The following is a 16218-nucleotide window of genomic DNA, read 5'->3' as shown; positions in this document are numbered from 1 at the left end:
TGTTTACCACAAATGATGTTTGAGTTGATCATATTTATTTTATTTACTTGCTTGCTTGATTACTTACGCAGTGAGTTTTTTAAAATGATTAGTTCAGTTCACCCAAAAATAAAAAAATAAATTGTCATCAATTACTCATCAAATTCCTACGCAACTACCATTTTCGAAAAAGTTTATAAAGAGATTGAAAAACAAATCCATATGAATAAAGCTGTTTAGTCCAAATTTTCCGATGAACATATATCTCTTGATATGATGAACAGATTGAATTTAGAAATTCATGTTTACTATACTTTTTTATTGAGGTAAATATCACTGTTGTGCAATTCGGCAAGTCAAAATGTGATGTAATTGTTTATTTAGGGTGCATAAAATGCTAGATGTTAAATTAGCCTCAGAAACACAGCAATTTTATTCCAGTAAATATTTCAAATGAAATTTCCACCACAGGAAAAATGTTTTTTCCCCATATTTTTCATTTAAAAGGGAAAAGACTTTTGGACATTTGTAGCGAGTTAACAGCCTTACACAAAAACTTAACTTTTTTTTTTTTCTGTCCGTCACTTCGCTATCATCTTCAGACAATATTTAGTCCATGTGATCGTTTAGTTGTCTCTCCCGCCACGTTTCCTCCATAACACACCCATGAAGCCGATCATCTCAGCAAGTTCCCCGAGCACCAGAGTGCTGGTTCTTTTCCTTCTCCAGCTGGGTCTAACGGTATGAGTGTATTTATTCACTCCCCTGGCCTCCTCCACCCCGCTGCTCAAAACACCAGCATTACCTCCAACTGCATGCATTCAGTCTGGACTGATATCGATTTAGCAACACATTACGGTGCTAAAAACTAAAAGGTAACTGCTGTTGCGCATCTCTCTTCTCACCCCGCCCCCCTCCTCCCGTTCTTAATGCAAAACGTTCTCATCATTAGAATGAGAGAACATTTGTCTAAATGAGCGTTAGGCATTTCAGTAAACTCATTTAGCACCTGAGACCTTAGCAGGTGATTTGAATAAATGATGTTTAGCTTTTTAAGCTGAAAAATTCATCACTTGTCACCACGAGCTATTGATTCATAACAGCAGGGATGACATGTTAATTGAAGTCTAATGAATTAGAATTCGAAAATGAAATCGGCACAAGATATGCGGAAAACCCATATGGTCCTGGTGGTGACTGGTGCTTGTAGTAAATGCTGACCACCCACCTTAACAAGGGTGTTTAACAGATAATTGATGCAGAGACATGGACATGCTTTACCAATGTGTTTTATCTGCGCTCACTTTACCTGAGATAAACAGAATCACTCTGCTCAAACGGCCAGCCACTGTTTTGACTGGCAAATGTAAACTGCATATTTTTTCGGCTAAGCTTTCATGCTTTTATTCAAATGCCCAAGGGATGTTGACCTACAGTATATCTTTCTCAGTAGTGTAGTATGAGAATATGCTCTTAGAGTATACTTGAGTCGAGGCTGTAAACGCACGCTTGTGAACTGTTTGCCTTTTCGGCTTTTGGGAAGGAGGTGCCCTAAAAAAATTATATAGTGATGGCTATCAGATGGTAACTATGTTCCTTTGAATTAAAAATTCAAAATATGTTCAAATAAAAAAGCAGATATTTTAAATTGTAATAATATTTCACATTATTACTTTTACTTGTTTTTTTTACAGGATTTTCAATCAAATAAACGTTGCATTGGTGATCATAAGGACTTACTGACCCAAAACTTTTGTATGATGGAGTTTGCCCACAAAATAGGATATTATTCTGGGATGTTTTGTTACCTGTTTTGGTACCTAATTCTTTTTTTTTTTCTTTTTTTTCCAACAGGTGTAGCGTAGAGACTATAGTACAACTAAGGCTTGACATTAACTTTTTGGCTCATCAGCCACTGTGGCTAGTGGTTTTTTTAAAGTAACTAGTAACTAGCATTTTCACTGGCCACAATTTTGACATCGATACCATGGGGGGAAACTGCCATGAAGTTATTTTTGATATTTGGTTCAGTAATGCTGTGGATATAAGTGATTGTTTTCTGCTTCTCTCAAGTTTTGCTTAGTAGATGATGTACTTCTGTATGTCCACGGTTGAGTTCTCATTGGTTTATTACAACTATAGCTTATTTTAATGTCATTTTTTATGCATCGAGATGACTGATGGTTTGTGACTGCAGCAGTAATTTTACAGCTACAGCTTTTTCTGTGTGTTTGGTGTCTCTGCAGGGCAGGGAGGATAAACGCAGCGCTGGAACTGAAGACGGACGCAAATAAGCAAGTCCTTGGAGAAGGTAAACAAGTGATTAGTTATTAGACTCCAATGGAGCTGTGTGTGTGTGTGTGCGCGTGTGCACTTGTTGACTGACTAGAAAGGGCAGGACTAGTGCCAGGTTTCTATATCTATTCTATTTCTTTTTGTCAGCAGCCATATAACCTACAGTATATAGCTAAGCAGCTATATATATATATATATAGCTATAGCTATATATATATATATATATATATATATATATATATAACCATAAGCTAAACAGGATCGAGCCTGGTTAGTACCTGCATGGGAGACCTCCTGGGAAAGCCAGGTTGCTGCTGGAAGAGGTCTTAGTGAGGCCAGCAGAGGGTGCTCACCCTGTGGTCTGTGTGGGTCCTTACACCCTTAGTGCTGTCAAACGATTAAAATATTTAATCGCGATTAATCACATTAATGTCATAGTTAACTCGCGAATAGAGTGTCTGGCACGAGTGATTTCAATTTAAAGACACATTAACAGTGCTGCACGATGTGAATTCGCCTCATTCGCGTGTCCAGTTCGAAAGAATGTCGCGAATTGAGCCTCTGGCGTGATACGCGCTAATGATTTTATTTGGTGCATTAACGTGTTTGACGCGAATTTAATGGAAACATTTGGCAACTTTTTAAAAGTAAACTTTCCATTTAGAATCTTATTGGCATCCATTTCGGCATCTTGCGCTCGCCATCCACTCAAAACGTAACGTTGCCCTAATATTTGGCTGGCTCAAAAGCCCAAACAAGTGTGTGCGGTGTGCCTGTTTATTTGTTTCTGGTCAAGCTAGATCTGGTGTGTTGTTGTAGTTTTTCTAACATTTCTGTAGTTGTCGTAATAGCATGTGGAAAAAAACTGCAAAGTTTTTAAGTCCAAAAAGAACGTTAATTTTGCGATTAAAAAATTGACGCCGTTAAAATGGGTTTCCGTTAACACCGTTAATAATGCGTTTAACTGACACCACTAATATTGATGGGAACACTATACTGTCAAAAAGCACCATCCTTCGTTTGAGATGTTAAAACATGGTCCTGACTCTCTGTGGTCATTAAAAATCCCAGGATGTCCTTCAACAAAAGAGTAGGGATTTAACCCCTGCATCCAGGCTGAATTTGCCCATCATGCTTCCTAATAATCCTCATATATACTGATTGGCTTCGCATCACTCTGTCTCCTCTCCACCAATAAAGCTGGTGTGTGGTGGACATTCTGGCACAATATGGCTGCCGTCGCATGGTGAATGCCACCATCGGTGGTGGTTGAGGAGATGCAAAAGCGAAGCGCTTGCAAAGCGCTTTGAGTGGCAAGAAAAGTAACAACAAATTATTCTTATTATTAATGAATCACCTGATTTGTTGCTGCTCTTATTTTTGTGTACTTTTCTCAAGGTTGAGAGAAAAAGAGGTTGTCTATTTTTGTCAAAGTTTACCGCTAAACATTTATTTGCCCTACTGCACAGGTCTTTTATTCCCTTTGTTTCTTGTTTCTCTTTTTGAGACAGGAATGGCTTTTATTAATCCCTGTCAACTTGCTGAGTCAACATATTTTAAATGGTCATTGTCAGTAATTAATAGGACTTTGAGTTATCCAGGTACTATGACAAAGGACACTTTGAAAAATGATTCAGAATGGAACAGCCCTAATCAGCTGACATGGAGACCAGAGCAAACCATAGAAGTGAAGTAGGGGTGTTCATGTATTAAGGCAGGAGGAGGAGGACTGTGTTTGTGGGTCTATGTTCTGTCTCTGACAGTATGGTGGACAAGGAAGGGACTTCCCATCCTTTCCCATGAGCTCATGCATACAGACACATTCACACACACCCAAATACGCAAACCTTGTTCACTACGTGTTTGATTTCTCTTTTGTTATTTTGCATGATGTTCTTTCTATTTTTCTCACAATATACACATATATACAGTACATCGTTTGTCTGTTGATCTCCCTCTCTTGACATCACACAACACAAACACCCTAAAAATCATATTGTAATCAGTATCTTTGTCTTGTTTTTCAGCAAGAATATCTAAATATTCTTAAAACAAATTTACATGTACTATACATTACATGTAGAATTATATCAAAGATAAGATTTGTTTTCAGTGAAAATTATTCTATTGGCATTTTTTTCATAGTTGTAAGTCTGACACAAACTTTTTTTGTAGATTTATGCATAAACTAAATGCCCAACATTATCAAAGAAAAAGTTGTCTTTCTTTTGATATGCATTGCATCCCTGGTTTTAATTGTTTATGTAAAGCACTGTCCGCAATGCAATTGGCTCCATCAAGTTTAGAATTTTTTTCCTGAAAACAGCACTAGTAATACTAATTACTATTAATATAGCATTTATTTATTTACTTACTTACTTACCCGCCCAGTGATTTTTCTTAAACCCAGTGAGTTTTCTTAAGGAGTTGGTTCACCCAAAAATAAAAAAAAATGGCATTAATTATTTTAATACATTGATTAAAAATTAATAAAGAGATCGTAAAAATAATCCATATAAATTCAGAGGTTTAGTCCAAATTTTCTTAAGAGACTCGATCCCTTTATATGATGAACAGATTGAATTTTTAATTTTAATTTATATTTTAGATTTGAATTTATATGTGAATAAAATCCTAAATTCTGCCTGTTCATCATATAAAGCGATCGAGTCTCTTCAGAAAAAGACTCAATTCATATGGATCTCATTTTACAATCTCTTTATGAACTTTCTGAAGTGTTGAAGTGGTAGTTAAGCAGCTGTATATGGAGGGAAAAAAAACTATCCGATTTCATTCAAATATATCTTCATTTGTGTTACGAAGATGATCACAAGTTTAACAAGTTTGGAATGACATGAGGGTGAGTTATTAATGACATAAATTTGAATTTTTGAGTGAACTGATGTGTTTAGGGTTTGGTTATTTCATTGGTTATCTGCGCAGGTTGTAAGGTTTATCTCCCTTTTTTTCTCTCCCTTTTAGCAACTGACCACCCAAGATAAACATCATACTTTACGTTTTTGCACAGGATTTGCATATGTCAGTGTTTAAAAACCAGTTTGAGGTGCAAATGATAATGATGTATTAAATACATTGTTGGATTTCGGATTTAGATCATTTCACACACTTTCAAACTTTTAAATTTCATCATGCACTTTGGTATAACGCAAAATGACTTTCCTATACATTCAATTCAGTCCACTTTCCAACAGAAATGCATGTTTACTTCTGTATGGATGCCTGGTGTAATCTTATCCCCACTCAACCACACTAACATACGTTAAAGTAAGTGTATATCCACTTAAACTCTGAGTACTTTTTCAGAGAGCTAAACAGCAGGGGAAAATATAATATTTGCATGCTGTGTGGCGCCTGCCAAGGGCTAAATTGGAATGCCTCTGAAGATCATACACTTGATTATTTACTTTATTTGCCTCATCCTCTCGTTTTACGGCAACCACAAAGATGGAAATTCTGAGGTAACACCAAATGAAGAGTTGTATATTGATGCATGTTAGGGCGCAGAGGTGGATTAGGGTCCATGTAATAGCTCTTCCGAGCACATTTTATTGCTTACTACAAAAAAAAAAAATGTAATTCTGTGTATCAGCATCAGGTTGAAAATTGCTTTGTATTAGCATTAGCATTTGGTAAGCCCCTAATTCCCCTGTTTCTACAGCTGAGTGTGTTTCTATGCATTTACAAGTGCTTCCGATTTGTAGGAGTTCACTTAAATCTCTTTTTCTGCCAAAGCTATGAACATAATAAACAAGCCAGCATGGCTAAAGCGCCACACGGGGGAGATTGCTAACGAGAAAGTTAAATGCTTACGCTAGTCACACAGTTGTTTATGCGCCCGTGTGCATAACTCCAGAGAGGATTTTGACTATGCTGTAATAAAAAGTTTTTAGAGCGCTAACATCTTGAACTAAAGAATTAGCATTAGCTTCTTTTTCTGTTAATTATGAAAGTGTCAGCATTTTCTTACAAAGAAGTACTGTGGAAGTGTCAGATGTAAATATTGTATGGACGATTTACACAATTACAAAACCATACTTTGTTTTTGTATTTTTTATAGTATTTGTACCATTTATAATTAACTTGAATATAAATTAAATAACAAAATTATGATTCGATTTTTGGAAACAGTGGAGGTCATAACCGAGGTGGAACAGATCCAAATTGACATTACGATTTTTTTGATGCATTTAAATCCGGCTACCTTTCCTTGCCGTGCCGGAGGGTGTTTCTTTTTTTGTATTTACTTGATGAAAGTGTACTTCTCTGAATGCATATTAGAAAATCCCAATTACAAATCCATTATGTATTTGGTGGTATTGATAACTTAATGAATTCTGCTCTCTTAGAGGTGGAAAGGCTTTGATATAGTCGGTCTGCCACTGCGTCGGAGCGAGTCTTCGTGACAGGATCTTTGTACTGAATGGAAGTGATGGCAGTCAGGCTGGCAGCAGTCTCTGCTTCTGTCAGAGGAGTTGTCTTCAGAGAGATGAAAGGAAATCTGTCCACAAAATCGCTCCGTGAGGAGTGTGCGCGAGAGTGTTTGTCACGTATATCACAAAGCTCTGTTTGTCTTCTTTTCATCTGAAGACATTCGCTGTTTTTCCTTTCTTTTTTTTTTTGCATCACTTTTCAATTTCTTCATCCAGCTGAAAGGAGATGAACGTATTTTAAATGGGTCAAATTGAATGAAAGAATGATTTTTTAGGTGGTTCTTCCAACATGAAATGTAGGCATTTGCTTCTTTTCTTTTGCTTAAGTGAGCTTGACTGTTCTTTCCCCCCAGTCGTTTTGTTTTCTTTGTACTAGCAATGCAAATACACCACATGGTTGAACTCATTTCGGTAAGACGAAATTGAAATCATTAGCACATTGTTGAACATAAGCAGCTAAGCCATACTCTATGGGCTTAGTCTTAGCTTGCCTTCCTTAAAAATATACCAGATCAAGTTCATAAATCATCATGAAAATTGAAAGTCTATGTCCTTAATGACTTACACAGGTTGATGTTTATTGTTCTCTTTCTGACATTCACTGTTCATGGTCAATATCAGTTTGGCTGCGTCTCGCTGCTGTATTTATTTGAGGAAGGAAAATCCCTTTTAGGGATGAAGCACCTGGGCCTAGCTGCTTAATGGAATAGCTTTAACATTAAGTAAATAAACAGCTTGCATATAGTGTGTGTGTGAGAGAGAGAGACAAAGAAAGAGGGGGAGTGTATTTGTGCTGTAGGAAAAGAGATACACCTACACTGGTTAGCTGAAGTTTTGTTGTGGCTTTTAAACTGTAAAAAGTGTTTGACTTTGGACTTTGTTAAAGGTGAAATGTGTGATTTCCTTGCCACTTTTGGCACCAATTGGAATTGCCATTGCTAAAATATTGTTAATGCAATTACTGTAATGCATTTTCCTTTGTAAGGGAAAGTAGTTAACTGATTTCAAAATGGCATATATCAATGGTATCACTTCGGTTGGTGATTTATGCAAAGGTCCTACTTTTGTACTATTTCTATGGTTTGAGAAAGCATTTTTTAAAATGAGGTCAAATTTTCAGGGTGTCTGCTGAACATTTCAAAAACGATTCAAAATCCATTGATTCATTTGATTGAAAATAGTAAACTGAAAATCCAAAAAAAGTTTATTACATTTAATCAAATATGGAAATAATACTAGACTACAATATTAAACTGTTGGGTATAAAGTATAAAATGCAATATATTAGAGGCCTGTAAACAGTTTGTGGTTATGAAAGGGGCCCTTGGTTTAAAATTTGATTGAAAAAATGTCTTTTTTTATGGGGAAGTTATCACTTTTTGGATTGCTCTCTATGCACTTGGGCTGTAATATGTAATTTTTTGGGGCAAAAAAAAAAAAAAAGAGTACGATATTAAAATGAATGTTATTGCATGGACAATCTGGCATGAATTTTACTTGTCACTTCTCTGGTTGAAGTCTTCTTCCCTGAAGACTAAAAGTTAAATCAACATATCCAACAAAAAAAGTGAACAGGCACGTTAAAAGCAGTTCTGTTTACTGTGTGTTTTGCAGCAGGTCGAGGACTGGCCTCTTTAGTTGTTATTCATAAACACAGTCCTCCCAACCTCGGGGGAGGGAGGGAAAAAAAGAAAGAAGACGTGGAAAAAAAGAGAAAGAAGCAAAGAGCTTAAGTCCAGGACTGAAAACAGGAATGACAAACACCATTAGCTGAAAAATTTCCATCTCATTGCAACTATGTTATTGTTTACTTTAGCATACACATCCTAATATGGTTTCATCTCTGTTAAAACAGTGCAGAAGGAAGGCCAGGGGCCCGGCCCAGGGTAGGGGCCTTTAAACTGACACTTAGACAATAAGAAACATATCTCACAGGCCTTGCCCTCTCAGTATTACATTATTCAACCTAAACTATGCCTCGGCACATAATCACTAATGATATTTAGGCTTTTCCCTGACTGGCTTCTCTTTTTCCCTGTTCACAGCCATTCAGATTTCATCATGAGCTTGAGGTTTGTTTACCTATTTCCTATTGGAACATACAATGGCATACCATGACATTTACAGTAATATTTTATACTTGCGGACACAAATGAGAGTAGGATGAATCTTAATATACATTTCTGATTAAATATTCATATATATATATATATATATATATAAAATAATTTATTTTTTTTTGTATACTGATAATTGGGAAGAAAATGGAAACAGGACTGGTACGACAGTCTTGATTTTCATAAAAAAATAGGATAAATTGTCTAAAATTGTTAAATCAAATTTATAATCAGTATTTTTTATTTATTTATTTTTTATTTATTATTATTATTATTATTATTATTATGATAATTGGTAATAAAATGGGAACTGGACTGGATTATTAGGGCTGTCAAACGATTAATCGCATCCAAAATAAAATTTTTTGTTTACATAATATATGTGGGTGCACTGTGTATAATCATTTTATATATATATACATATATATATAAATACACACATGCTTGTATTTAAGAATATTTTCATGTATATACTGTATATAGATTTATATATAATTTATATTATATATAAATATTTTATATTTAAAAAATTCTTAAATATACATGCATATATATATATATATATATATATATATATATATATATATATATATATGAAGAGTTCAGATGCAAAGGCCTCTAAATGCCATTTGAAATTTTCTTCTTTAATGATGATTTTTATCAAGCTTGTATATTTAAGTTCAGTAATTTCACTTAAATAACAATTAATAGGTAATTATCATTGCCATTTAAGTAAAATTACTGAACTTAAATATACAAGTTTGATAAAAATCATCATTAAAGAAGAAAATTTCAAATGGCATTTAGAGGCTTTTGCATCTGAACTCTTCATATACACACACAGTGCACCCACATATATTATGTAAACACAAACTTTTATTTTGGATGCGATTAATCGCGATTAATCATTTGACAGCCCTAATTATTATACATGGCCAGATTTATAATAATTTTATTTTAGTTTATGATATTTGGGACGAACATGCAAATAGGACTGGAAAGATTTTCTTAATTGTCCTGGAAATATGGTTTATAAATTTGGTCTAAACTCGTTTTAGGCCATTTTTATAAATGGTCAAATTTATAATCATAATCAAGTTCTTTCTTTTAAATTATATTATTTATTTATTTAATTATTTTATATATTATTTATTTATTTTAATGAGAGTGATATATTATTTTTGTTGTATATCACTCTCTGTTCTTTCGTCTCTCTCTCTCTCTCTCTCTCTCTCTCTTTCACTCTTTTGTTTGTTGTGGTTGCCTGTTCACTGGTTGTCTGTGTTTGTCTTGTTTAGGTATATATCAGCAGGGGATAAGGGTTGGTGTGTTTCAGAACAGATTAGTGTAGTCACAGGTTGTGTCACCGCTGCGCCCTCATACACGGGACTCTTCAAGCACTATATGACCAATCAAGCTCTTTTATCTTCTTCTCTGATTGGTGAGTAACTTTAGGACCTTTATTCTGCTCATGTCTGTAACGCGTTTAAGAATCCTGTCGATTTAATGAAGGTTTTCAGAACACATGGCTTCTGTGATTAGTCAGATGAGCCGTCATCAAAGGGACGATGAAAAACGTTAATGCCAAGAGAGATGACAGGACATGGATATGGCTTCTTTTTTTATGTGTGTTTTTACAGCAGATCCTTCAGGAAATGGCCCTTAAAGGGTAGATCTCTTTTCGCCCTCTTCCTTGTAGGTTAAGGATGTGGCCGGCCTCACCTCAATCCTAAAATCCTCATGCTTATGATATTTGCTCAGCCTTATCTGCAGCTGTAGATGAATGGCATTCTGGGACATTGAGGAATGTTGAAGGTCATCCACTGTAACCTTATATCTGAATCAAGCAGGCGCTTCAGTGCAGGCTCACCTTATCTACGGGAATATTGTCAAAACATGGATTTAAATGGAGATTACAATTTTGGGGTGTTTTTTAAACTTTTTATTTTTTTTTCTTTACCTTTAGGTTTGAAGATTTGGAAATGTGCACTTTTTTAATCTAACATATTTATTTCAGTTTAATATCAGTTTGCAAATGAGCTTTACATTTTTTTTAAATGTCTATTTGTCGTTCGTTCTATCTTTCTGTTCATCGTTCTTTCATTCTGTTGATCGTTCTGTCTCTTTCTCTTTTTTCACCTACAATATCTATCAATCGTTCTGTCTGTTTTTCATCTGTCGATCGTTCTATGTGTCGATCGTTTTATCTGTCGATCGTTCCATCATTCTATCTATCGATCTATCGATCGTTCTATCTGTCGATCGTTCCATCGTTCTGTCTGTCTTTTGTTCTATCGTTTTATCTGTCGATTTTTCCATCGTTCTATCTGTCGATCGTTCTATCTGTTGATCGTTCTATCATTCTATCTGTCGATTGTTCCATCGCTCTATCTATCGATCATTCGATCTGTCGAACGTTCTATCGTTCCATCTGTTGATCGTTCCATTGCTCTATCTGTCGATCGTTCTATCATTTTATCTGTCGATCGTTTCATTGTTCTATCCGTCTATCGTTCTATTTGTCTATCCTTCTATCTGTCGATTAGTTCTATTTGTCTATCTTTTTATCTGTCGATTGTTCCATCATTCTATCTGTCGGTCGTTCTATCGTTTTATCTGTCGATTGTTCTATCGTTTTATCTGTTGATTGTTCCATTGTTTTATCTATCGATCGTTCTATAATTCTATCTGTCGATCGTTCTATCGTTCCATCTGTTGATCGTTCCATTGCTCTATCTGTCGATCGTTCTATCATTTTATCTGTCGATCGTTCCATCGTTCTATCTGTCGATTGTTTCATTGTTCTATCCGTCTATCGTTCTATTTGTCTATCCTTCTATCTGTCGACCGTTCTATCTGTCGATTGTTATATCTGTCGATTGGTTCTATTTGTCTATCTTTTTATCTGTCGATTGTTCCATCGCTCTATCTATCGATCATTCGATCTGTCGAACGTTCTATCGTTCCATCTGTTGATCGTTCCATTGCTCTATCTGTCGATCGTTCTATCATTTTATCTGTCGATCGTTCCATCGTTCTATCTGTCGATCGTTTCATTGTTCTATCCGTCTATCGTTCTATTTGTCTATCCTTCTATCTGTCGATTAGTTCTATTTGTCTATCTTTTTATCTGTCGATTGTTCCATCATTCTATCTGTCGATCGTTCTATCGTTCCATCTGTTGATCGTTCCATTGCTCTATCTGTCGATCGTTCTATCATTTTATCTGTCGATCGTTCCATCGTTCTATCTGTCGATTGTTTCATTGTTCTATCCGTCTATCGTTCTATTTGTCTATCCTTCTATCTGTCGACCGTTCTATCTGTCGATTGTTATATCTGTCGATTGGTTCTATTTGTCTATCTTTTTATCTGTCGATTGTTCCATCGTTCTATCTGTCGATCATTCTATCTGTTGATTGTTTCATCATTCTATCTATCGATCGTTTTATCTGTCGATCGCTCTATCTGTCGTCGGTCGTTCTATCGTTTTATCTGTCGATCGCTCTATCTGTCGTCGGTCGTTCTATCGTTTTATCTGTCGATTGTCCTATCTGTTGATTGTTCTATCTATCTATCTATCTATCTATCTATCTATCTATCTATCTATCTATCTATCTATCTATCTATCTATCTATCTATCTATCTATCTATCTATCTATCTATCTATCTATCTATCTATCTATCTTCACTGCAGACAGTAGTACTGTAAATCAGTGACTATATTTTGCTGTGAAGTGTTTTGCTACTTTCAGGCTGGAATAAATTTCTTTGATTAGGTTTGGTTGTGTGAGTAATGCCATATGAATGGGGCCACATAGATTAATTCGTGGTTCTTTTTTTTTTCCAAACGCTGTCTGGCTCAATCCTGCCTAATAAGTGCACAGACAGATACACTATCGTCACCTCACGGAATGGAGGCAGATAGGACATAAGTAATCCGTATTGATTTTGACATTACAATGTTGTAAGTGATAACTACGTTAACAGGCGCTATAAAACCAAAGCCCTAATTAGGCCGTATTTCATACTCACCATTAGGTAGGCTTTTTAATTCAACGATGATACCTAAGTGATCAATTTTCCCCTGCGTTTTTTGTGTTTTAGAAAAAGCAGTGTAAAAAGCCAGCTTTGTCTTTAAGGCAAAAGGGAACGGCATTGTTTTGAACCTCCTCTTAATGAACTTTGTGTGGCCGTTGTTTGCAGACTTCAAGGTCGAATTCGTAGAATGGCTGCACATTTTTTGTAAACATGTTTACATGCAGACATGTGTCAATACAGTAAATGTGTACAGGCTCAGAGAGGCCATACCGGTTAACTCAGTGTTGTTGTTTTTTTTTTTTTTTCCAGATAGTTTTAGCACCTTATATGCACATGATTCTGTTTGTGCAAACGTCTGTGTGGCCAGGCGCTCATGCACCTGCAAAAAAATATAGTTTCACAACCCCATAATGATGCTTCTGCTCACAATGAGCATCTGTTTGTAATCTTGGGCCTCAAGTGTTAAAAAAGAGAAAAGAAAGAACTAAAGGCAAAACAAGAGAGGAATGCTTAAGCAGCTCGGTATTAAATATGAATTAATGGAATGAAGCCTAGACACGGCTGTAGCGACAAAAAAAAAAAAAAAACATTAATAAAATTTATGTTACTGGCACGGAGGTACATTTGGACTTAGTATCCTTTAATTAGAAGTGAGATATTAGCATTTCATAGGGATTTACACAGAGAAGACCCTGCCACAGACAGGAGCACTTTCATTCCGCTCTGTTCTGCATGTAATGAGCGGTGTCATTAGTTGATGGAGAGGATTCTGCCCCGACTCTACCTTGAAAGGCACGTCATATACATACTCCTTAGGAATACAGTCCATAATGGATTCCTCAATGAATAAAATAAAACAGCACTTCTTTAAAATTTCAAGAGTAATGTGCACAGGCTCTGATTCGTTTGTTGGTGCGATTGAGATGAAGTCCTGGCGGGGTTGGTGAGGAGAGATTGACTTATGTTTGAGAGTTAAGACCTCAGATTTCTCTCTGGGAACGGAGAAGTGCGTCATAAATTCGGAATGAGATCAATAATGTGGCGACATGATAGTCTTAAAGCTGCGGATCAAAAACGGGGGGAACGTATGACACAAACTATGTTTGTGTGATCCGCCGAGTCCGGGTTTGATGGTTTTTGTGGGATTATTTGGGCTCCGATGCTGTCATTTCTGGTGCAGTTGCTTTTGCTAGACGCCGGCAATAGTTAAATGTCATTATTGGTTATAATTCGACTGGAAAGTGGAGGTGTTTTCCTTCCACTTTCAAATGCAAGTTTATAAGCCCTCAGATGTCATCCCTCCCCCACCTGTCTCACGTATTACTTTCACCCCCCTTCCACCCATCGAATCAGCAGTGAAGTGATTTTGTATTTTATTGATGAGCTCCAAAGTGGCAAGTGTAGGAAATGGAACCTTTGATCAGAGCGTCTCTAGGAAATGGAAGCTGAGGGTGTGAAGTCCGTCAGGTGAGACGCATCCAGCCTCTGTAAGCCCCTCCCTCATATATTTGAGCGAGACAAGAACCCTACCCTGCCCTCCCCCCCACCAGCGAAAACACATATTTGTTTAGGCTGTTTTCACTTCAAGTTACATGCGCTCAGATTACAGCTTTTCATTAGCGAAAATTGGGTATTTGTTTTAAACTTTAACCAGTCACTTTGATATGCTAATTACGCTGTAATTTAATTTGAGTCCCGTAATGATGATGCCGTTATTATGGACATAAATGATGCAGTTAAGCAGAGAGTAATCTCATTTGCATACTGTACATGCCAGTAAATTAAAGTCTTTCCTGCTTGGCTTCAACTTTAATTTTCCACTTCTTTTCACACAGCCTCTCTCCCAGCCCTCCATCTAATAACAGGCCTTTGCTTGTTTGATGTGGAGAGCCGCTGTTACGCTCCGAGTCTAGTCACAATATGTAATACATAAAGGGGGCTCGTTAGCACATTGAGTGTGCCTCTAAGATGCTGCCGTTAATAGGAAGAGGTGGGTCTCACTTCGGGCTTTTTTCGCAGATACTTGCAGATATTCTTTTCTCCTGGCTGTCTTTTTGTATTTCCAGTTTTTGTCACCTTAGAAAGAAAAGCGAAAAAAAAAAATATATATTAAAGAACTGAAGGTTAGCTGTTTTGCGGCAGGCGCCGTTGTTTTGATCATGGAGAAGACTGATTGGTTTAAAGGGCGATTTGTGCGCCGGTGCATGATTCATGGTCATGGGATGAGCAAGGTGCACGTGTTTATTAAATCCCTTTTTACCCTATCACGTTTATGTTGACCGCTCCTTAATGCACTCGCAGTAAATCCTACAATGTCCTGTCTTAATTCTCATAATTGATTTTGTTTATGTTATTTATGTATATTTTTTCTGTGATTAAAAAAAAAAAATATATATATATATATATATATATAAATATATTTTATGGTTTAATATAAACATATATTAAACCATAAAATGTCAAATGTATTCGTTTTAATGGTTTTATAGGTTGTTGAGTCTCATGGTTAGTTGATACAGTATATAGCCTTGTTGGAAAATGAACAAAAAAATAAATAAAATAAAGTGATAAGTAAAATGCTGATCATTCTGAATAATTCCTTTTTGTAATTTAAGAAAGATTGCCGAAAGTCTGTCTCTCTCTCTCTCTCTCTCTCTCTCTCTCTCTTTCTTTCTTTCACTGGGTGGAGGGGATATTTTATGGACTTAATGCTGACAATACAATTGCCCTTCAGCGCGAATGCTTTTCCATTTTGTACCATAAAGAATATTATTTTCCTGCCAGCCAATTTTCTCCGTTAGTCCCTAATTGGCTCCATAAATCTGGTGGCGTGGAGGGTGAGGAATGTTTCGGTGTCGCAGAGTGTAATCCTCACCCTTATTTACCAATTCATTAAGATTCATTGATGCAGGATAGGGTGAGAGGAAATGACAGCATAAATCAGGGTTCCAACATAATGACCCTAATCAGCTGGGAATTGCAGAAAATGGCATGATGAACTATGTCCTTGCGTTAGTGCCCACTGTACGTTGTCATTGCGCTTGCTTTATGGGTGGGACGCATCTCCCTGACACGGACTGTATTTAACACAAAAAAAGAGTTGTTAAAAAGCCGATTCCATTAAAGCGCTCATCGGTTTCACGCGAGGTCTTTTGCCGTTTACCCCCAGCATGCCCTTTACCTTTGGTTTAACTGCTTAATGGAAGACAGGGGACTCAACCCTTTCTTTTTAACCCTTTCAGTATACTGTATTAATATGTTTTATCTTAATACACAAACCTCTATAGGAAGAGTGCATGACGCCAATATGGCAGAACGGATGCTTTACAGTATGCT

General features: G+C 36.3%; 1 protein-coding gene across 7 annotated transcripts in view; it reads left to right on the top strand.

Moving 5' to 3' along the window:
* foxp1b (forkhead box P1b) overlaps positions 1-16218 on the top strand; it is a 207722-nt gene that overhangs the window by 77991 nt on the left and 113513 nt on the right. For all 7 annotated transcript variants that reach the window (XM_089134368.1, XM_089134366.1, XM_089134367.1 and 4 more), the window contains one exon: positions 2226-2290. The gene's annotated coding sequence lies outside the window, so the exon portion shown is untranslated. The remainder of the gene's footprint in view (positions 1-2225; positions 2291-16218) is intronic.

Source organism: Pimephales promelas, chromosome 8 (assembly GCF_988280905.1).
Source record: "Pimephales promelas chromosome 8, fPimPro1.hap1.1, whole genome shotgun sequence".
Lineage (NCBI taxonomy): Eukaryota > Metazoa > Chordata > Actinopteri > Cypriniformes > Leuciscidae > Pimephales > Pimephales promelas.
The sequence above is the reverse complement of the archived record's forward strand: the minus strand, read 5'-3'. Positions and strand labels throughout refer to the sequence as shown.